This window comes from Tamandua tetradactyla, chromosome 13 (assembly GCF_023851605.1).
Source record: "Tamandua tetradactyla isolate mTamTet1 chromosome 13, mTamTet1.pri, whole genome shotgun sequence".
NCBI lineage: Eukaryota > Metazoa > Chordata > Mammalia > Pilosa > Myrmecophagidae > Tamandua > Tamandua tetradactyla.
Genome location: NC_135339.1, coordinates 1,958,663 through 1,971,681, shown reverse-complemented (window position 1 = coordinate 1,971,681; position 13,019 = coordinate 1,958,663). Strand labels below are relative to the sequence as shown.

At 39.3% G+C, this 13,019-nt stretch overlaps 1 long non-coding RNA gene across 4 annotated transcripts in view; it reads right to left on the bottom strand.

Annotated features, from left to right (window-relative positions):
* The window catches only part of LOC143653488 (uncharacterized), a 157,968-nt gene that overhangs the window by 137,842 nt on the left and 7,107 nt on the right, over window positions 1-13,019 (bottom strand). For all 4 annotated transcript variants that reach the window (XR_013161321.1, XR_013161320.1, XR_013161322.1 and 1 more), the window contains exon 2: window positions 388-506. This is a non-coding gene — a long non-coding RNA (uncharacterized LOC143653488). The remainder of the gene's footprint in view (window positions 1-387; window positions 507-13,019) is intronic.

Below are 13,019 nucleotides of genomic sequence, written 5' to 3'. Positions count from 1 at the left end.
AGATTCATCCAAGTATTATGTGCAAAATGAGTACTTTGTTTATGACTTAAGGCATTTAAATTCTGTTTATTTGTACATTCTGGAGCACTTATCCTGAATAAACATGTGTACCTCTGTGTACATTCCACCCTGCAGGGAATTTCAAGGCCATAGGATAATATGCAATTAATAAATAATGCCACACTGTTTTCTTCATTGTTTAATAACACACAGTAGTGTATCAATTTATATTCCCCCACCCCCACCCCAGTGGTGGGAGTTTCTGTGGCTCCATACCCTCACCAACATTTGGAACCTTCAGACTTGAAAATTCCTACCAATGTGATAGGCATGTAGAGATATAATATTGTGGTTTTGTCTTTCCCTTACCACTAAAAATTTTAATACCTTATAATATGTTTATTGACCATTTGAACAACTGGCTTGCAAATGCCTATTGAAGTCTTGCCATTTTTCTGTTGCATCATCTTTTTCTTATTGGTTTGTAGAGATTTTTTATATATCTCCTGAAAAAGAAAAAAAAGGAAGAAAGAACAAAAGTCAAGGACATGTGACAAAATTCAACATCCTTTCTTGATGAAAATCCTTCAAAGGATACAAATAGAAAGGATCTTCCTCAAAATGATAAAAGTAATATATGAAAAATCCATGGCTAACATCAGACTGAAAGCTTTCCCATTAAGATCAAGAACAAGACAAGGATGCCCACTGTCACCACTGCTATTCAATGTTGTGCTGGAAGTTCTAGCTGGAGCAATTAAGCAAGAAAAAGAAATAAAAGATATCCAAATTGGAAAGGAAGAAGTAAAACTTTCACTGTTTGTAGATGACATGATAATATATGTCAAAAATCCAAAAAATTTACAGCAAAACTATTAGAGCTAATAAATGATACAACAAAGTGGTAGGGTGCAAGATCAATACATAAAAATCAGTAGGATTTCTATATACGAGTAATGAGCAGTCTGAGGAAGAAATCAAGAAGAAAGTTCCATTCATAATAGCATCCAAAATAGTAAAATATTTAGGAATAAATTTAACCAAGACCACAAAAGACCTATATACAGAAACATACACGAAAGTGCTAAAGAAATCAAAGAAGACCTAAATAAATGGAAGGATGTACTGTGTTCATGGATTGGAAGACTAAATATAATTAAGATTTCAATTCTACTCAAATCTATTTATAGACTTAATGCAATACCAATTAAAATCCCAACAACTTACTTTGCAGAAATAGAAAAAACAATAACCAAATTTAATTGGAAGGGTATTGTTACTGGACAAAGGCTGTGGATTCTTTTGCCTGATGCACTCAATAACCAATTCTTGAGACACCAGGGTTTCAAAGAGAGAAAGGGTTTATTACTATACATGTATTAGGACAGCACTCAGCCTAATGGCCCAAAATCTGTCTCTCTGAGTTTAGGGGGTTCAAGGTTTTTAAGAATTTTAGTAAGGGGAGATGAGGTCATTTCGGATAGTAAGCTCAAAGCAGAAAAGGAGACAGTGTTATCATAATCATTTCAATAGGAGAACATAAGGAAGCTCTGGAAGGAAGCCAGAGCAATCACTCAGTACTACAGGTGTGAACTTAAAGGAAGGGAGACAAGCTATCTTTCAGGAGCAGAATCTGGTGGATATGACTTACAAATGTAAGGGGCTGAGGCTAGTTGATGGCTGACTTCACTAGCATTAGGGCCTTTGCTCTATAAGCAAATGACCAGAAAAAGGGCCTAACCACTCTTAAAGCCACAAAGGCACAAAGTAAGGTTTTTTATAATCATTTCAGATTCTGGACAGCTTAATTATAGTTTAGGGCTTTCAGGTATTTCCCTCTATCTACTCCAAAATCTCAGAAAGCAAAAAGGAATATCAATATAATGATTCAATAATCAAAATCATTACTTAAATCCTCATTTCTCGGTTACAGTGTGTTGGATAGGTAAAAATATCAAGAGGAATGAAGTGGGAGATCTTACACTATCTGACTTTTAAGAATATTACAAAGCTATGGTGGTCAAAACAGCATGATACTGGCATAAAGATAGATATACTGACCAATGGAATTGAATTGAGTGTTTAGAAATAGACCCTCTCATATATGGACAATTTATCTTTGATAAAGCAGTCAAATCAACTCAATTGGGACAGAACAGCCTCTTCAATAACTTCTGTTTGGAGAACTGAATATCAATATCCAAAGAATGAAAGAGGACCCCTTTTTGACACCTTATCGAAAAATTAACACAAAATGGGTTAAAGACAACAGTAGAGCTAAGAACATAAAACTTTTAGAAGAAAATGTAGGAAAGTATCTTAAAGATACTATGATAGGATGTGGTTCCATAGACCTCACACCCAAAGCACAAAGAAAGAAAGAAGAAATTGATAAATGGGATATCTTCAAAATTAAACACTTTTTGCATCAAAGGACTTTCAGAAAAGTAAAAAGGCAGCCTACACAGTGGGAGACAATATTTGGAAACCAAATATCAGATAAGCATTTAATATCTCTTTATATAGAGATTCTACAACTTAACATCAAAAAGACAAACAACTCAATTAAAAATGGGCAAAAAATATAGACAAACACTTTTCAGGAAAGAAAATAGAAATGGCTCAAAAACATGAAAAGATGCTTTACTGGCTATTAGGGAAATGCAAATCAAAACCACAATGAGATATCATCTCACATCTATGAGAGTGCCCATTGTAAAAAAAAAAGAAAGAAAATGACAAATGCTGGAGAGGATGTGGAGAAAGAAGCACACTTACTCATTGTTGGTAGGAATGTAGAATGGTGCAACCACTCTGGAAAGCAGTTTGGCAGTTCCCCAGGAAGCTAATTATAAAACTGCCATATGACCCAGTAATCCCATTACCAGGTATATATTTAGAGGAACTGACGGCAAGGACACAAGTGGACATTTGCACACTGATGTTTATAGTGGCATTATTTGCAATTGCCAAGAGATGGAAGCAGCCTAAGTGCCCATCAATGAGTGAGTGGATAAGCAAACTGTGGTACACACATACAATGGATTATTACCAAGCTATAAGACAAAATAAAGTCATGAAGCATGTAACAACATGGATGAACCTTAAGGACATTATGTTGAGTGAAAATCAGCCAGAAAAAAAAGACAAACACTATATAATCTCACTAATATAAACTAACATTAGTGAGTGCATTTTGAGAGTTAACATTAAGAACACAGGTTACTGGGAGATAGAAAAATGGTAGAGACTGGGCATTAGATACTGAAGGAGCATCTTTCAGTATCTTTACAATCTGGACCGATTGTAAAGGTCCAGAAATGGATAACACAATACTTTCTGATAGTAGAACAATTTGTAAGCATAACAAATGAAGCTTAATGTGAGTATGGTTGAAGGAGGTGGGCTAGGGGCATGTATGACACCAGAAAGAAATATAGAAGATAAATACTGGTATAAATTAGTTATGCCTACAGTGGACAATGATGGTGATTAAATGTACAAATTTAGAATGTTTTTGCTTGAGGGTGAACAAACGAATGTCAACATTGCAAGGTGTTGAAAATGAGATGGTATATGGGGGAAAATATAATCAATGCAAACTAGGGTGTACAGTTGACAGTAAAATTGTAATATGCTTCCATAGAATGTAAGAAAGACAATATGACAAAACTAAATGTCAATAAGCAGGGGATTTGGAGGGATATGGGATTCTTTACAGAAGAAATGGAAATGTCCTCATATAGAATGTAGTGGTGATTATGTGCGTGATTACATTGGGAACCGCTGATTTTTTACTTAGATTGGATTGTATGATGTGCGAATATAACTGTTTAAAAAGGAACAGAGATACAAGTGTTAGAGAAAATGTGGAGTGAGATGTACCTATTCACCATTGGTAGGGAAGGACACTGGATGGGCAATGTGGTGGCTCCGCAGGAAGCTAGCCATATCAAGTATATACCGGCAACCTGTTGCTAGGTATATACTTGGTGGAACCGAAAGTGGGGACACGAATGGACATTTGCACACTGCTGTTTATGGTGGTTGTGTTCAAGATTTACAATGGGTGGAGGTGGCCTAAGGATACATCAACTGAGGAACTAAAGGGGGAACTGTTGTGTATACATACAATGGAATACTGAGTGGCTGCAAGAAGAAATGAAGTTGTGAGGCTTGCAACTAGGTGAATGAAATAAGACAGAAATGAAAAAACAAGTATTATTATGCTTCACTAACATGGACTAACTAGAATGTGTAAACTCTGAGAATTGAATTTGAGACTATAGGTTATCAGGTGAAGGCCTTTTGTAAAGGTTTCTAGATAGTAAGCTCTATTCTGGAGTTGTAACTGTTATTTCTAAATTCTGAGATCCTGAGCTCTTTGTGTATAACCTGGTCATTCCCTGGAACTTTGGATATTTGTATGATGCCTGGTAATCTGAGTTAGAGTTCTACAGCTATGCAAGTCAGCATTATCCCATACAGTAACTGTGAAAAATACTGAAAAAGTTTTCAGACTTCAGTAAGCGATATGAATGAAGCTGATCTGGTTAGGACTAAGAAAAATCAGACTAAATGGTAGAGTATAGTATTGACTGTATTTTAAAAACTTCAATTTCTGCATGAGACCAAAGAAAGAGATGTTTATTTGGTACAAAATTTATATTTTCAGTTGCACACTACCTAATTTAACTTGTATGGTGTGGTAGTTAGATTCCGGTGTCAACTTGGCTAGGTGAAGGTGCTTAGTTCTATTGCTGTGGACATAAGCCAATGGCAAGTGAACCTCATCTGTTGATTACACCTGCAGTTGGCTAGGAGGCATGCCTGCTGCAATGAAAGACGTTTGATTTAATTGGCTGGTGCTTAAATGAGAGACTCAACATAGCACAGCCCAAGCAGCTCAGCATATCTTACCTCAGCACTCGCAGCTCAGCCCAGGTCTTTGGAGATGCAGAAAGAAATCACCCTGGGGAAAGTTGTTGGAACCCAGAGGCCTGGAGAGAAGGCCAGCAGAGATCACCCTGTGCCTTCCCATGTAAGAAAGAACCTCAGTTAAAAGCTGCCTTTCCTCTGAAGAACTAGTGAAATAAATTCCCTTTAATTAAAAGCCAATCCGTCGCTAGTGTGTTGCATTCTGGCAGCTAGCAAACTAGAAAATATGGTTATTTGAACATCATAATTAGATGGAACCTTGAATAGGGAGTGAGATCCTGTTATTCTGTACAGGTTGGTGTGATGCCCTGATAGATCCCAGTGTAATCTGGGCAGAAGATTGAAAATATTTGCAAAGTCCCCTTGAGGGACTGAGGGAAAAGGTGGAAATATTAAACTTCCCACCTGGGGAAGACCTGGGATTCTCACAAACATTGGGGACTGCCAAGTTAATGGGCTAGGCCCTCGATCTTGGGGTTTGCCTTTATGAAACATATTCCTGCAAAGGAGAAACAAAGCCTACTTATAGTTATGCCTACGAGTCATCCTTGTAGAATCTCTTCTGTTGCTTAGATGTGGTCTCTCTCTCTCTCTAGGTCAACTCTGTAGAACTCACTGCCCTCCCCCCTGGTGTGGGACATGACTCTCAGGGGTGTAAATCTCCTTGGCAACATGGGACTCAAGGGAATGAGCTTGGTCCTGGCATTGTGGGAATGAGAAAGACTTCTCAACAAAAAGAGGGAAGAGAAATGAAACAAAATAAAGTTTCTGTGGCTGAGAAATTTCAAATAGAGTTGTGAGGTCATTCTGGAGATTATTCTCATGCAGTTTATGGTTATCCCTTTTCAGGTTTTGGTGTATTGGTGTAACTAGAGGCAAATACCTGAAACTGTTGAATTATAATCCAATAGCTTTGATGCTTGAAGACAATAGTATAACCATACAGTTTTTAAGGTGTGACCATGTGATTTTGAAAATGACTGACACTCCCTCTATCCAGTGTATGGACAGATAATGTAGAACAGATGAGTAGGGAGAGAAAAAATAATAATTAAAATAGTGAGAGGAGGGGGGTACTGGATGTTTTGGGTGTTCTTTTTCACTTTTATTCTTATTTTTATGTTTTTGGAGTACAATTTGGATTTTATGGTATGTGAATATGTAATATATTTCAATAAAATTGCATTAAAAAATAAAGGTCAATCACTCCGGGATTTCACTGTCAACTGATGAAGGCATGTGTCTGGCATCTCCTGGTCCTTTACTCCCTAGTTGTATTCTTTCAGCTTTTGATTCCAGCAGCTTTCTATTTCAGCTTTCCAAGAATCTCCAATATCTCTGTCTAGGTGTCTGATCTCTTTATTGGCTTTAAGCAATTTCTCACTCCATGAGCTCTTTTTAGGTGTCCAGCAAACTACTTAAACCCACCTTGAATGAGTGGGGTCACCTCTCCATGGAAATAATTTAATTAAAACATCCCATCCACATTGGGTGGATCACATCTCTATGGAAACGACCTAATGAAAAGATCCCACCCAAACAACAGGTCTGCCCCCACAAGATTGGATTCGGATTAAAAGAACATGGCTTATGTGGGGTACACAGTAGTTTCAAGGAAGCACACCCAATCAATTCAAGGTGTGTCTTAATCCTTTACTAGAGTGCTTTATGAGAGGATAAAAGACACAGAAAATGCCCAGAGAGCTCAGAGAGAAACACCCAGAGATGTCTGAAGAGAGCTTAGAGAACATGGCCCTGGAGGAGCCAAGAGAGGACCCACAGAGGAGGTCACTGGAGCCAGAGCTGAAGATAATGAAACTCGGGAGTGAAGGACCAGCAGACGCCAGCCATGTGCCTTTCTATGTGACTGAGGTGTCCTAGATACAGCCTTTCTTCAGTATACAATGTTGATACCTTTATTTGCACATTTTCATTGCCTAACAACTGGAAATTGTAAGTTAGTAAGTCCACATTGTAAAATCCAACCCATTTCTGGTATATTGCACTGCATCAGCCTTAGCAAACAGAAACACTATTTGATTCCATTGATATGAAAATGCAGTATGGGAAAATCTATAAAGACAGAAAGTAAATTAGTAGTTGCTTAGGGAATGAGTGGGGGGAAAGGGGTATAGTGCATTGATAGCTAAAGTATATGGGATTTCTTTTTGAGATGATGAAAATATATAATATTGACTGAAGTGATGGTTGCCCATGTCATGTATGTACTAGAAAACCAATGAATTGTAAATTTTAAATTGGTGAATTGTATCTCAATAATGCTGTTAATAAAACAGTGCTTAAAAATAATGAGCTGTGTAAGATTGCAGAGTTCAAAGTCATCACACAACTATCAATCATATTTCATATTCCAGAATAAACTACTGAAATTTGAAATTTTATATATATTTCCTTTTGGGGGGTGCTTTGTATGTGTATAAAACTTACAAAAATGCCAAAAAAAATACTAAGGTATAAACTTAACAAATATGTACAAGATCTGTATGATGTAAAGTACCAACATTGACAAAAGAAATTAAAGAAGACATAAATAGATTGAGAGACATGACATGTTCATGGATTATAACACTCAATATTATGAAGGTAATTGATTCTTTCAAATTTAATCTATAGACTCAATATATTTCCAATAAAAAATCCATCATGCATATTTATAACTATCAACAACCTTATTCTAAAATTTATATGGACAGGCAAAAGATCTGGAATAGCCTAAACGATTCTGAGCAAGAAAAGCAAAGTTGATGGTCTCACACTACCTGATTTCAAGACTTTTTCTAAAGCTACAGTAATAAAGACAGTGTTGGATTGGTGAAACGATCAACACAGAGATCAACAGGACAGAATAGAGAACACAGAAACAAATCCATGTGCAAATATAGCCATTTGATTTTTGACAAAGTTGTAAACAAATTCAGTGAAGAAGGATATTTTTCAAAAAATGGTGCTGGAATGTCTGGACATTCATATGCAAAAGAAAGAAAGAAAGGTCCATAGGTGGTTCAGTGGTAGAATTCCTGCCTGCCATTTGGGAGACCAGGTTTGATTCCTGGTCCATACGCCGCACCTCAAAATGAACTATAAATATAAACACAAACTCTTAAACTTCTAGATGAATATATAGGAGAAAATCTGTGGGACTTTGAGTTAGGCAAAGAAGGTTTTTAAAATTTGACCCCAAAATACATTTCATAAAAGGAAAAATTGATACATTTGACTTCTATTAAAATTTAAAACTTTTGCCTGTAAATATACTGTTAACAAAATGAAAAGACAAGCCATGCTCCTCCTCCCCCTTCTCTGCCAGCGCTCCCGCCACCATCTAGCCCTTCTCTTCCTCTTTCTCCACCGGCGCTCCCGCCGCCATCTAGCCCTCCTCTTCCCCCTTCTCTGCCGGCGCTTCCGCCGCCATCTAGCCCTCCTCTTCCTCTTTCTCCGCCATCGCTCCCGACGCCATCTAGCCCTCCTCCTCCCCCTTCTCTGCCAGCGCTCCCGCCATCATCTAGCCCTCCTCTTCCCCCTTCTCTGCCGGCGGCGCTCCCGCCGCCATCTAGCCCTTCTCCTCCCCCTTCTCTGCCGGCGCTCCCGCCGCCATCTAGCCCTAATTTTCCTCTTTCTCCGCCGGCGCTCCCGGCCCTCCTCTTCCCCCTTCTCCGCTGGCGCTCCCGCCGCCATCTAGCCCTCCTCTTCCTCTTTCTCCGCGGGTGCTCCCGCCACCATCTAGCCCTCCTCTTTCTCTTTCTCCGCCGGTGCTCCCGTCACCATCTAGCCCTCCACTTCCCCCTTCTCCGCCGGCGCTCCTGCCGCCATCTAGCCCTCCTCTTCCTCTTTCTCCGCCGGTGCTCCCGCCGCCAACTAGCCCTCCTCTTCTCCCTTCTCTGCCGGCGCTACCGCCGCCATCTTGCCCTTCCCTTTCTCCTCCTACTCCAGTGGCTCTCCAACCACCACTGTGCCCTCTTCCGCCTTCACCGGCTCCTCCACCACCGTCCTCGACAGCCTTGCCATCTTCACCTTTACTCCTCCAGAACAGCTACTAGGGGAGTAGAAACGATACAGAACAGCTCCTGGAGCCACGACAGAGATCAAAAAGACAGCGTACCCCGTCCTGAAACGGCTGACTGGCTGGGAGAACCCAATCCGGTGAGATCACCAAGGGGCGCGGGCTTCCCCGGGCGGGGCGGCAAGCGGCCGGAGTCCCTCCCCTCCTCCTTCCCGGGCCAGCTGGTAGAATTGGGCAGGCGGTCCCCTCAAGCTGCAGCAGCTGGCGCCCCCACCATGCGCGCCCCCCAGGACCAACTGAAAGAATTGGATCGGAAATCCCCAGGTCGTGGAGAACGGTGACCGGGGGGGGGTCCCTTCCAAACATGTCACTCCCCGGTCCGGCTGGGAACAGTGCACTCTCCCGGGCCACGGCAGCTGGGGCCTTCCCGCCACGCTTGGCGCCCTGGGCCGACTAGGAAATTCGGACGGGCGTTCTCCCGGGCTACAGCGGCCGGCGACCCTCCCTGCATTCGGACCCCCGGGCTGGTTGGCACTCTTCCAAGCCGCTTCGGCTGGCGAACCTCCCCACGGCGAGAGTTTTCCAAAGTTAAAGGACCCACAGCACCTTTTACAGGTGGAACCCGCAGACAGACATGTGCCACGAGCGCCACCTACTGGGAAGGATAAGAAAAACAGAACCCAGAGATTTCACAGAAAAATCTTTCAACCTGTGGGGTCCAACACTCAGGGAAATCTGACTAAATGCCCAGACGCCAGCAGAAGATAACGGATCACACTCAGAAAACTGAAAATATGGCCCAGTCAAAGGAACAAACCAATAGTTCAAATGAGATACAGGAGCTGAGACAACTAATGCTGAATATACGAACAGAAATGGAAAACCTCTTCAAAAACAAAATCAATAAATTGAGGGAGGACATGAAGAAGACATGGGCTGAACAAAAAGAAGAAATAGAAAAACTGAAAAAACAAATCACAGAACTTATGGAAGTGAAGAATAAAGTAGAAAAGATGGAAAAAACAATGGATACCTACAATGATAGATTTAAAGAGACAGAAGATAGAATTAGTGATTTGGAGGATGGAACATCTGAATTTCAAAAAGAAACAGAAACTATCGGGAAAAGAATGGAAAAATTTGAACAGGGTATCAGGGAACTTAAGGACAATATGAACCGCACAAATATATGTGTTGTGGGTGTCCCAGAAGGAGAAGAGAAGGGAAAAGGAGGAGAAAAACTAATGGAACAAATTATCACTGAAAGTTTCCCAACTCTTATGAAAGACCTAAAATTGCAGATCCAAGAAGTGCAGCACACCCCAAAGGGATTAGACCCAAATAGGCGTTCTCCAAGACACTTATTAGTTAGAATGTCAGAGGTCAAAGAGAAAGAGAGGATCTTGAAAGCAGCAAGAGAAAAACAATCCATCACATACAAGGGAAACCCAATAAGACTATGTGTAGATTTCTCAGAAGAAACCATGGAAACTAGAAGACAGTGGGATGATATATTTAAGTTACTAAAAGAGAAAAACTGCCAACCAAGACTCCTATATCCAGCAAAATTGTCCTTCAAAAATGAGGGAGAAATTAAAACATTCTCAGACAAAAAGTCACTGAAAGAATTTGTGACCAAGAGACCAGCTCTGCAAGAAATACTAAAGGGAGCACTAGAGTCAGATACGAAAAGACAGAAGAGAGAGGTATGGAGAAGAGTGTAGAAAGAAGGAAAGACAGATATGATATATATAATACAAAAGGCAAAATGGTAGAGGAAAATATTATCCGAACAGTAATAACACTAAATGTTAATGGACTGAATTTCCCAATCAAAAGACATAGACTGGCAGAATGGATTAAAAAACAGGATCCTTCTATATGCTGTCTACAGGAAACACATCTTAGACCCAAAGATAAACATAGGTTGAAAGTGAATGGTTGGGAAAAGATATTTCATGCAAATAACAACCAGAAAAGAGCAGGAGTGGCTATACTAATATCCAACAAGTTAGACTTCAAATGTAAAACAGTTAAAAGAGACAAAGAAGGACACTATATACTAATAAAAGGAATAATTAAACAAGACGACATAACAATCATAAATATTTACGCACTGAACCAGAATGCCCCAAAATACGTGAGGAATACACTGCAAACACTGAAAAGGGAAATAGACACAAATACCATAATAGTTGGAGACTTCAATTCACCACTCTCATCAATGGACAGAGCATCTAGACAGAGGATCAATACAGAAATAGAGAATCTGAATATTACTATAAATGAGCTAGACTTAACAGACATTTATAGGACATTACATCCCACAACAGCAGGATACACCTTTTTCTCAAGTGCTCATGGATCATTCTCAAAGATAGACCATATGCTGGGTCACAAAGCAAGTCTTAACAAATTTAAAAAGATTGAAATCATACACAACACTTTCTCAGATCATAAAGGAATGAAGTTGGAAATCAATAATAGGCGGAGTGCCAGAAAATTCACAAATACGTGGAGGTTCAACAACACACTCTTAAACAACGAGTGGGTCAAAGAAGAAATTGCAAGAGAAATTAGTAAATACCTCGAGGCGAATGAAAATGAAAACACAACATATCAAAACTTATGGGACGCAGCAAAGGCAGTGCTAAGAGGGAAATTTATTGCCCTAAACGCCTATATCAGAAAAGAAGATTCAACGGTCCACTTGGAAGAACTGGAGAAAGAACAGCAAACTAATCCCAAAGCAAGCAAAAGGAAAGAAATAACAAAGATTAGAGCAGAAATAAATGAAATTGAAAACATGAAAACAATAGAGAAAATCAATAAGACCAGAAGTTGGTTCTATGAGAAAATCAATAAGATTGATGGGCCCTTAGCAAGATTGACAAAAAGAAGAAGAGAGAGGATGCAAATAAATAAGATCAGAAATGGAAGAGGAGACATAACTACTGACCTCACAGAAATAAAGGAGGTAATAACAGGATACTATGAACAACTTTACGCTAATAAATACAACAATTTAGATGAAATGGACGGGTTCCTGGAAAGACATGAACAACCAACTTTGACTCAAGAAGAAATAGATGACTTCAACAAACCAATCACAAGTAAAGAAATTGAATCAGTCATTCAAAAGCTTCCTAAAAAGAAAAGTCCAGGACCAGACGGCTTCACATGTGAATTCTATCAAACATTCCAGAAGGAATTAGTACCAACTCTCCTCAAACTCTTCAAAATAATCGAAGTGGAGGGAAAACTACCTAATTCATTCTATGAAGCCAACATCACCCTCATACCAAAACCAGGCAAAGATATTACAAAAAAAGAAAACTACAGACCAATCTCTCTAATGAATATAGATGCAAAAATCCTCAATAAAATTCTAGCAAATCGTATCCAACAATACATTAAAAGAATTATACATCATGACCAAGTAGGATTCATCCCAGGTATGCAAGGATGGTTCAACATAAGAAATCAATTAATGTAATACACCATATCAACAAATCAAAGCAGAAAAATCACATGATCATCTCAATTGATGCAGAGAAGGCATTTGACAAGATTCAACATCCTTTCCTGTTGAAAACACTTCAAAAGATAGGAATACAAGGGAACTTCCTTAAAATGATAGAGGGAATATATGAAAAACCCACAGCTAATATCATCCTCAATGGGGAAAAATTGAAAACTTTCCCCCTAAGATCAGGAACAAGACAAGGATGTCCACTATCACCACTATTATTCAACATTGTGTTAGAAGTTCTAGCCAGAGCAATTAGACAAGAAAAAGAAATACAAGGCATCAAAATTGGAAAGGAAGAAGTAAAACTATCACTGTTTGCAGACAATATGATACTATACATCGAAAACCCGGAAAAATCCACAACAAAACTACTAGAGCTAATAAATGAGTACAGCAAAGTAGCAGGTTACAAGATCAACATTCAAAAATCTGTAGCTTTTCTATACACTAGTAATGAACAAGTTGAGGGGGAAATCAAGAAACGAGTTCCATTTACAACTGCAACTAAAAGAATAAAATACCTAGGAA